This window comes from Crocuta crocuta, unplaced genomic scaffold (assembly GCF_008692635.1).
Source record: "Crocuta crocuta isolate KB4526 unplaced genomic scaffold, BGI_CrCroc_1.0 scaffold452, whole genome shotgun sequence".
In the NCBI taxonomy this organism is placed as follows: domain Eukaryota; kingdom Metazoa; phylum Chordata; class Mammalia; order Carnivora; family Hyaenidae; genus Crocuta; species Crocuta crocuta.
The window spans coordinates 1,840,223-1,851,179 of NW_027528851.1; the positions used below are offsets into that span (position 1 = coordinate 1,840,223).

The following is a 10,957-nucleotide window of genomic DNA, read 5'->3' on the forward strand; positions in this document are numbered from 1 at the left end:
AACATGAAATTATCAGAGGACCTAACAATTAACTCCTATGTATATACTCAAGAGGAAGGAAAACATAAGTCTACACAAAGACTGAATGTGTACATTTGTAGCAGCTTTATTCTTATTAGACATAAACTGGAAATAGTCTAAATGAACATTAGTGAATAACTAAACAAATTGTGATATATCTGTAGAATAACATACTACTCAACAATGAAAGGAGCTGGGGTGCCTGGGTGGCTTAGTCGTTTAAGCGTCCGACTTTCGCTTAGGTCATGATCTCGCGGTTTGTGGGTTCGAGCCCCGCGTCGGACTCTGTGCTGACTGCCAGCTCAGAGCCTGGGGCCTGTTTCAGAGTCTGTGACTCCCTCTCTCTCTGACCCTCCCCTGCTCATGCTGTCTCTCTCTCTCTCCTAGAAATAAATAAAATACTAAAAAAAAAAAAAATTAAAAAAAAACAATGAAAAGAGCAAACTAATGATAGATGCAGCAGCATAGATGATCCTCAATAATATTATGCTAAGTGAAAAAAGCCAGAATGAAATGACTGTATGTTTGTATGATTGCATTTCTAAGCAGATTCTAAGGAGATTTCTAATAAAAGGCCAAGTTACAGATGTAGAATGCAGATTATTGGTTTACTAGGGATGGGTGTATAAGGGGGACATTGATTGCAATTGGTCATGTGAGGGAATGTTTTGGACCGTGGAAGTGGTTTTAAAACTAGATTGTGAGGGTTCCTGGTGGCTCAGTCGGTTAAGCGTCCAACTTTGCCTCAGGTCATGATCTCATGGTTTGTGGGTTCAAGCCCCGCGCCGGGCTCTGTGCTGACAGCTAGCTCAGAGCCTGGAGCCTGCTTCACATTCTGTGTCTCCCTCTTTCTCTGACCCTCCCCTGCTCATGCTTTCTCTCTCTCTCTTAGAAATAAATAAAAAAACACTTTAAAAATTAAAAAAAACCTGGATGGTGGTGATGGTTGATGACTGTATAAAGTTACTAACATTTATTGAACTGTATACTTAAAATGAACTTTATAGTATCTTAATTATATCTCAAGAAAGCTGTTTAAAAAGAGAGAGGAAGGAAGGAAGGAAGGAAGGAAGGAAGGAAGGAAGGAAGGAAGGAGAAAGGAAAGAAAGAAAAGGAAGGAAGGAAGGAAGGAAGGAATAAATGAAAGATCTTTGTGAGGAATTATCTATTTCTATCCAACATCATTTTCTTGTCTTCTCTCTAACTAGGTGAGGTATCCTCTTAGATTCATTTCTGTGTTGGAGAGGAATGCAGAAGGGGTTAACCATCTCTCACCTTTTACATATCCCCCTTTTTTAATCAAAAGGGGAGATTATAGAAAATAAGCTAAAAATAAGGACTAATCCAAGGATTAAATTAAATTAAGTTAAAGTCTTTGATCAGTATATATTCTGCCACCCTTCTGTAGCCTCTATATCTATTTTTCTTAATATTGAACAAACAATGATGATCTGAGAAGGTGAACTGTTTCCAGCCATTGCCAAGAAAGTCATATGAAGTTAAATAGCTGCTCTTAACCAAAGTAAGAAAACCCAGGTTTTTCAGAAATGTGTGTCAACATATACTCATAACATGGGTAGAAATCAAATTGGTTTGTGAGGGAAGTCACAGTTAGTGACAAATTAATGTAATTATTAAAGTAATTGTCTTTGTTCGGACATTTAGACTTGACAGTGTGTATATTTAGCATGAAAATTCTATCATGTAAAAATGTTTTTTTTTTAAATCACATGCTTATTGTAGTTAACCACCATACATGGGAAGGGGCAGAAAACATGATATGAAATTGATAGCCAAAAGGAAAGGCTTATATTGGGAATAACTGAAGAGTACCCTATAAAAGTTTTAGATCCAGGCAATAAAAAGTTTCACTTCTGGGGATTTATTTATGAGATATAGCCTATTTTTAATAAGGGAGTTACCAAATGAAAGCAGTATGTTATGATAAATAATATTGTTGTGTAAGAGAACTGAAGTAGATGGAAAATGAAAGAGTGAAGCATTAGGCAGTTATTATCATTATCATAAACCAAGTATGAGGTAGTAACTAGGAAAGTGGCATTGTTGTTTAAAAAGAGAATTGAATACAGTTATCAGTTTTGGGAAATTTTTTATGTACCAGACACTGTGTAAAATTTTGCCTTTATTGTTTAACTTCTTAGACACTCTGTGTGTCAGTTTGGAATCTGTAGTTTAGACAAATGGAAAATCTCAATGTTCTCTGATTGGAAAATGGTGAAATAAAGGTACAATATGAAGGCTCTTCCTAATTATATAATAAGAGCCAGATTTATTTAACAATGTATATTGGGCTGAGAACACCCACTTTAGAAATTCTTGTAAGGCTTATTTGTTGGCTCCAGATTTTGGCTGTTAATTAAGGAATCAGGACAAAGCACACTGATGACAATATACCCAGGTGTCAGCATAAGAATTCCAAGATGCTGTTGAACCATATTGAAGTGCTCTTGCCGGTGTTGTTTGGCAGTAGTATGAAGTGTGTTCAGTGTAACTGTGAAACCCATTCCATATTAATTATTTCTACTTATAAGTGTACAAAGTTATACAAAGATGAATCAAATGCCTAGAAATGACCTTCTAACCTAGAATCATAGATCAAGTTTTAGTTTCCATCACATCAGGGGTGCCTGGGTGGCTCAGTTGGTTAAGTGTCCAATTTCAGCTCGGATCATGATCTCACAGTTCATGGGTTCAAGCCCCAGGTCGGACTCTGTACTGACAGCTCAGAGCCTGAAGTCTGCTTGGGATTCTGTGTCTCCCTCTCTCTTCCCCTCCCTCTCTCTGTCTTTGTCTCTCAAAAATAAATATAAACATTAAAATTTTTAGTTTCCATCACGTCAATAATAAAGGCTTTGATTACAGAAGATATGATGTTAAGATGAACCTTGCAAACAGGGCTGGGATCCCTAAAGCATTAAACCATTCAGGTTCCTCCAAACTGAGTTAGAATCTTGAACTGGCATTAGATAAGTTTCAAACCTTGATGATATTTAAAATGTTGTCAACTTTTGGCATAGCATTAGTTAAAACAAAGTAAATCAATGATAATTCCTCCTCAAGAATTATCTCTCAAAGTCAGTCAGAGAAAGACAAATATGATATGATTTCACTCATATGTGGAATTTAAGAAACAAAACAGATATACCTAAGGGAAGGGAAGCAAAAATAAGATAAAAACAGAAAGGGAGACAAACCAAAAGAGGCTCTTAAATACCGAGAACAAACTGAGGGGTGGCAGGATGTGGGTTGGGGGGAAGGCTAAAGAGTTGAGGGGCATTTAAGGAGGGCAATTTTTGGGATGAGCACTGAGTGGTATATGTATGTGATAAGTCACTGAATTCTATTCCTGAAATCATTATTGCACTATTTGTTAGCTAACTTGGATTTACGTTTTTTTAAAAGTAAAAATAAAGTTAAAGAAGAATTATCTCAAATATCAAGCATTAAAAGAATGCTTTAAAATATAAATTAAAATTACACCCATATATTTTACTTTTTAAAAGTGGTTATCAATACTAAGTCTGTGGTCTTTAAGACACATCTGATTAATTCTCAGTTTAGTGGATTTAGAGGCATGCAGAAAATGTACATCTTAGGAACTCATCAGTCAGCTGAGTCACATGATCAGGAGACTCATTTAATTAATAATCCCACTTCATATTCATATAGAATTTTATAAATCTGATATCTTTAAATTTGGCAGATGTTCTTTATCTGCAACAAAGAAAACAATCAGAATCAAGAATAAGATTTAATATGTGTTGGTTTAATATATGAGATCAAAGACACCCGTCAATTTTTTCAGAAGAAAGGAAATGTGATTACCAAGCTTAAGTATGCTGTATATTAAATGAAAATTCTGATCATAAAGAAAGGTACTATCTACTCAAAAGTATAATTTCTGTACTTTGGAAATCATCTCAGCAAGAATTATCTTCCCCTATCAAATTGTAGCACTTGTCAAAATCAACTGTAAAGCATCTCAAGTGCTCTTCTGAATCAACAAAACAGATGTATAGCAATGCGAGGTTGCAAGGAGAAGGAAATAACAGTGAACTAGATGCCCATCAGTGCCCTTAATCTCTTGAACTCACACTTAACACAGTAGACATGGCAGATCTTTGGGACACTACTCATAAGAGGAAAATACAAGGCTGATTCTTAATAATATGTAAAAATATGTATAATTTTTTTTCCTTTCTGCTTTGCTGCTAGACTTTCATCCTTTCTTTATGTTTAAATAGACTGTAGACATGTAGCATGGCATTTTTTTGTCTACTAGTAATTATAAGAAATTTTCTTATGGTGCAGTTCGACAATTTAAAGGTAAGTCTATAGAAGACAAAAAAGAAGTAATTATTTTATCACAGGTAAAAGTTATGCTTTAATCAGATTCTTTCTCTGCCTTACTGATCACCAGTTCTTTGTTTTTGCTTAGCAGTATATTGAAGTATATAAGGACTAGAGGCTCTGTAGTCAGACCATAAGGCTTAAACCCCAACTCTGTGTTCTGTTGGGTGAGCTGGGGCTAGTTAGCCTGTCTTATTTGTAATAATAGATAGTGACAATACTTACCACATGACATTGTTTTGAGGATTCCATGAGACGATTCTGGGAAGGGACTGAAAATACTCTGTGCTGCTTAGCACTCAAATGTGATTCTTAGATTTTTGTCACTTATTCTTGTTCCCATTAATATTCAGATCCTGTGGATTTCTTTCTGTCGTGTGAGAGTGATCCAATTTTACTTAATAATGTACCATAGTTTCTGTAAGAAACTACTAGAAACCTGAGTCTTAAAGATTATGTTTATAATTTGTATGCATCTTTTAATAGATAACAATGGACATGATTTTATTAGGCTAGCTAAATCTAGATATTTATTTTTTCCTTAAGAGTTTCATCCAAATGCAGGGCGAACATTGTAGGTTGATATAGACATAAGTCATATGGCTGATGTTATGATTCTTTGTGGTCCTATCAAATGCACACGTACCTTCATGTTGACTTTAGAACCTACTACTGTGTAAGGTACGTTATCATGAGACCGATATCTAATGGAGTGAGAGTGGAACAGTTTTATTGGGGCTACTACATATAACAGCAACTTTGAAAGTTGCTGGATTCCCCCTACAATCTATTCCCTTTCTCTGAAGATTTTAGTAGGAGGAGGTGAGGACAAAGTTGGATGTGCATCCTTTGCTCCCGTCTATGAACAGCACCACTCAGAAAGTTGTCTTTGAAAAATCTGCAGTTCTGAAGACAGGAAGCAAACGTAAGATATTGCCTGAGGAACAATATCCTATCACTATTATATGACTTACTTGTCTGCCATTGCACAATCCTATTCAACATGTAAAGCCCAAATAAATATTTTCTGTTCTGTGATATCTTTTCCAACTCCCATAGACAGATCTAGTTGTTCCCTCTTTGTGTTTTCAGAGAGCTTTGATGTGGTTCTGTTAGAGCATTTAAATTGTATTGTGATTTTCTTATCTCTCTTTCTATAAGATTATTGACTTCTCTAAGAAAACAACTACTGTAACTATTTAGCTTAATGCCTGGTACATATTAGCCATTTAATAAATGTATGTTGTTTGAATAAGTGAGTATGTTACCAGATTTTCTTACCATTCTTAAGATGGAATATCTCTAATAAACTGTGTTATGGACTGAATATTCATATCTCCCTCCCCCTGTCCCCCCCCCCCCNNNNAAGTTGATATGTTAAAGTCCTAACTGTCAGTGTGGTTGTATTTGGAGTAAGGAAATAATTATAGTTAAATGAGGATCATAAGGGTGTGGCTTTGATCCAGTAGGATTCCATTAGTATTCTTATAAGAAGAGATACTAGAGGGGGCTCACACTCACACTCATTTTCTGTCCTTCTCTGTTTCCTTTCTTTTCCTTTCCATTCCTTTCCTTTTTTTCTTTCTTTTCTTTTCTCTTTTCCTTTCTTTTCTTTTTTTCTCTCTCCCCTCACTTTTCTATCCTCCCCCTCCCTGCCATCGCATAAAACTGTAGGAAGGGCTGTGTGAGCACTTAGCAAAACAGCAGCCATCTGCAACCCAAGTGGGAGAGCTCTCACCAGAAACCAACCAACCAAACCTTCAAGTTGATCTTGAACTTCCAGTCTTCAGAACAAAATAAATTTTTGTTGTTTAAGCGACGTATCTCTGCTATTTTGTTATAGCAGCCCAAGAAAACTAATAAAAACTATTATGTGTAACTATTTATTACATGTAATTACATATATTACATGGTTGCTTTTATGGTAATTATCAAAGTCTTCTCTCTGCTAAACATCTTGATACTGGTTACTTGTTTGTTTCAGCTATAGGGTTGGCTGGTGACTTGCTGAATGAATATTAATTGAATAACTAGATGAATGGATGAAGCTTCTTTATTAGCTGAACTTATATGACTATTACCAAAACAATTTACTGAAATAATCTTTTGATAGAAACTGAATTAATTACTCTTAACATAAATCTTAGATAACAGTAAATTTATCAAGTAAAAAAACTACATTGAAACCTTAAGGCAAACAACATATATGGATATTTCACAAAAAATGTAAATATAAATGACTAGTGAAATTAATCAACCACTTGATGTCAGCAGAACAAATAAATGGGAATTATAAGATACTCTTTTAAATTAAGTTCACAATTCTTAAAAGAATATTAAATTTAAAAATCTTTTTTAATGTTTATTTAGTTTTGAGAGAGAGCAGGGGAGAGAGAGAGAGAGAAAAAGAGCGCGTGTGAGCAAGAGGGGGAGGGGCAGAGAGAGAGGGAGACAGAATCTGAAGCAGGCTCCCTGCTCCAAGATGTCAGCACAGAGCCCATCATGGGACTCAAACTCATGAATCGCGAGATCATGACCTGAGCCAAAGCCAGAGGCTTAACTGACTGAGCCACCCAGGCACCCCAAGAATATTAATTTTTAACTTGCTAAGAAGTTACAGTTTCTTACAAGTTTTAGAAAATAATCCAGCAATATAAGTTTAGGGTGCCTAGGTATTTAGACCAGTTTCCCCAGTATTTCCAATTCTAGATTCTATCCTAAGAAAATAATCTTAAAAGCAAAAAGTTTTGTGTTCTAATATTTGCTTACCACTAAACTTCAGTAATTTTAGAAAAAAAGCATCACAGGAACCACCTGGGTGGCTCAGTCAGTGAAGCATCTTTTTTTTCTAAGTTTATTTTTGACAGAGAGAGACAGACAAAGTGGGGATGGGGGAGGGGCAGAGAGCTAGGGAGAGAGAGAATCCCAAGCAGGCTCCGGGCTCTGAGCTGTCAGCACAGAGCCCGATGCTGGGCTCAAACTCACAAACTCACAAATTGAGATCATGACCTGAGCCAAACTTGGAGGCTTAACCGACTGAGCCACCCACGTGCCTCAAATATCTCTGACTCTTGATTTCTGCTCAGGTCAGGATCTCGCAGTTTGTGAGACTGAGCTACATGTTGAGCTCTATACTGACAGTGTGGAGCATGCTTGGGATTCCACCCACCCCTTCTCTGCTTGTACTCTCTCCTTAAGTAATAAACTTAAAAATATAAAATAAGTATTATAGAAGAGCATCACAAAAACTAGTGCTTAAAATGTGCATAACTGTCACTCATTTTAATTATAGTAATCAAATACATTTTGTCCTGAGATCCTATTCTCTAACTCAGTCACGTTTTGAGGTACTCTTATCCTTCTCTTAGATGTTACATATTTTTGGAAGTCTGTGCTACCTAGAATGACTCCCTAGTCTTCATTCACTGTGGTCACTACTGAGATTTCCATTGACTTAACCATGCAGTCTATTCCAAAGCCATCAGTTTGGTGTTTCTCTGCACTTTGACCTTCAGAGATTTCCTCACTATTTCCAAGGGCTCAGCAATCATAGTTTAATCTCAGACATTCATGAGCCTCCCATATCTATGGCCCTTCAACCCTTGGTGGCATTCCTTGAAAAAAGAAAGCAGGTAACAGATTTCTTTTTTTTTTTTGTATTGAGTTGTAATTTATTTATTTTTATTTTTTTATAAATAGTTTACTGTCAAGTTGGTTCCCAACAACACCCAGTGCTCATCCCAACAAATGCCCTCCTCCGTGCCCATCACCCCCCTCTCCCCCACNATGGAACAGATTTCTATTACTTCTACAGCCCAACATTACTCTTTTCAGTTTCTCAACATGTCTCTGGAATCAGACCATTTTAGAGTCATTCCAAACTTGTAGTCCACTCTGCTTACCAAGTCACTTCAGCTGTTTACACTCAGGAGACAAAAAAAAAAAAAAAAAATCTTTCTATCCAATATGTTATCTCCCTTGTACTTTCATAATAAGAAAATAAGATACTTATTCATATATGAGAGATAAAAGGTCAGCAAGTGGAAAGTAGTTAATAACGATGACTTCAGAATTACCATATGGGTATGGTTTAGGATTAGCTTCCTTCTTATGAATTCCTTACAAAAGTCAACACTGATAGATCAATGAGAGAGCTAAAGAAGCACTAATAGGAATAGAAAGGAGACATTTCTGAATTACCTGGCTTTTAAATTAGTCGCCTTTTTTTGTGGCTGTATCAAATTAATATACTGGTGAATCCCTATATGAATAACCAACACCTGAATAGATATTCATGCTAAGATATAGCTCTCTATAGCTTGTAATTTCTATATACCAGAGTAGGTTCCCCAAAAGTTTGGAAAAAAAAAATAATTGAGTGGTCAGTATTTCTCAGTAAGTGCCAGTGGATAGGCTTGGGAATTAAATGATGAGTTAGAACTGTTTCCTTATGTATAGTAGTGTATGAGTTAGTAATAGAGGTTGAAAAATCATACATCAAGAACTAAACACGAGCCATGAACCACATCAGTTGGGTAGGAGAAAGTAACTGGTATCAATGTGTGCATACATGGAAGTATATTGATATAACATTTTCATGTATATTATAATCTTATAACCTTATCTTTGAGGAGCCCTTTCAGTGAGGCTTCTGAGAGCTGGTGATCCTTTTGTATGATTAAAAATAACAGGAATAAGTGGATAGCAGAATGGACTAAACTCACTGGTGACACAAATAAATGGATTTAATGTTCTTTAAGAAGTGCTTTTACTTTCTGCCCGTGGACGCCGCCGAGTAAGCATCCTTAAAGTCTCCCCTCACCACCATCATGTCTAAGTCAGAGTCTCCCAAAGAGCCTGAACAGCTGCAGAAGCTTTTCATCGGAGTTTTGAGCATTGAAACAACTGATGAGAGTCTGAGGAGACATTTTGAGCAATGGGGAACACTTATGGACTGTGTGGTAATGAGAGCTCCAAACACCAAGTGCTCCAGAGGCTTTGGGTTTGTCACCTATGCACTGTGGAAGAGGTGGATGCGGCCATGAATGCAAGGCCACACAAGGTGGATGGAAGAGTTGTAGAACCAAAGACGGATGTCTTGAGAGAAGATTCTCAAAGACCTGGTACCTCCCTAACTGTGAAAAAGAGTTTTGTTGGTGGCATTAAAGAAGACACTGAAGAACATCATTTAAGAGATTGTTTTGAACAGTATGGGAAAATTGAAGTGATTGAAATGACTGACCGAGGCAGTGGCAAAAAGAGAGACTTTGTTTTTGTAACATTTGATGAACATGACTCTGTAGACAAGATTGTCATTCAGAAATACCATACTGTGAACGGCCACAACTGTGAAGTAAGGAAGGCTCTGTCTAAGCAAGAGATGGCGAGTACTTCCTCCAGCCAAAGAGGTTGAAGTGGTTCTGGAAAGTGGTGATTGTGGAGTCAAAGTGGCAATTGCGGAGGTGGTTTTGGTGGGAATGACAACTTTGGTCATGGAGGGAACTTCAGTGGGCGTGGTGGCTTTGGTGGCAGTCCAGGTGGTGGTGGATATAGTGGCAATGGGGATGGCTATAACAGATTTGGTAACGATGGAAGCAACTTTGGGGGTGGTGGAAGCTATAATGTTTTTGGCAATTACAACAATCAGTCTTTAAAGTTTGGACCCATGAAAGGAGGAAATTTTGGAGGTAGAAGCTCTGGCCCCTATGGTGGTGAAGGCCAATACTTTGCCAAACCACAAAACCAAGGTGGCTATGGCAGTTCCAGCAGCAGCAGTAACTGTGGCAGTGGCAGAAGGTTTTAATTACTGCCAGGAAACAAAGCTTAGCAGGAGAGGAGAGCCAGAGAAGTGACAGGGAAGTTACAGGTTACAACAGATTTGTAAACTCAGCCAAGCACAGTGTTGGCAGGGCCTTGCTGCTACCAAGAAGACAGGTTTTAGACAATACTCATGTGTATGGGCAAAAAACTCGAGGACTGTACTTGTGACTAATTGTATAACAGGTTATTTTAGTTTCTGTTCTTTGGAAAGTGTAAAGCATTCTAACAAAGGGTTTTTATATAGATTTTTTTTCTTCGCACCCATGCTGTTGATTGCTAAATGTAATAGTCTGATCATGACATTGAATAAATGTGTGTGTGTGTGTGTGTGTGTGTGTGTGTGTGTGTTTAAAGAAGTGCTTTTAACTATGTTGTTAAAGTTACTATCTGCACTTAAGGCCTACACCTTGAATAAACATCATGGATTTCTGGTCACTATAAGAACAAACTTACCTTGGCAATTAAGCCTCAGCGTTACTTTTAAGGTTCAGTTCAACTGTAAAAAAAAAAAAAAAATCACTTTACACATAGCTTAAGTCTTCTTTCATTCTCAAGACTCAAGCCAGCATCCTTGGCTAGGCCACAAAGAAGAGAAGCACGGTCTGTTGCTTCACTGCTCTGTTTCCTATGTCCATGCACTCATCTCCACTTCATTATCTTCTGAGTCTTCCACACTTAAGAGGAGGAAGTGTCATATGAAGAACGTTATAAATTTTTTTTTAAAAATTGCTTTGTTGATGCTTCT

At 37.0% G+C, this 10,957-nt stretch overlaps 1 pseudogene; it reads left to right on the top strand.

The window, feature by feature from the left end:
- Positions 1 to 9,221: 9,221 nt before the first annotated feature.
- Positions 9,222 to 10,245, top strand: LOC144224935 (heterogeneous nuclear ribonucleoprotein A1-like; annotated as a pseudogene).
- Positions 10,246 to 10,957: the final 712 nt, after the last annotated feature.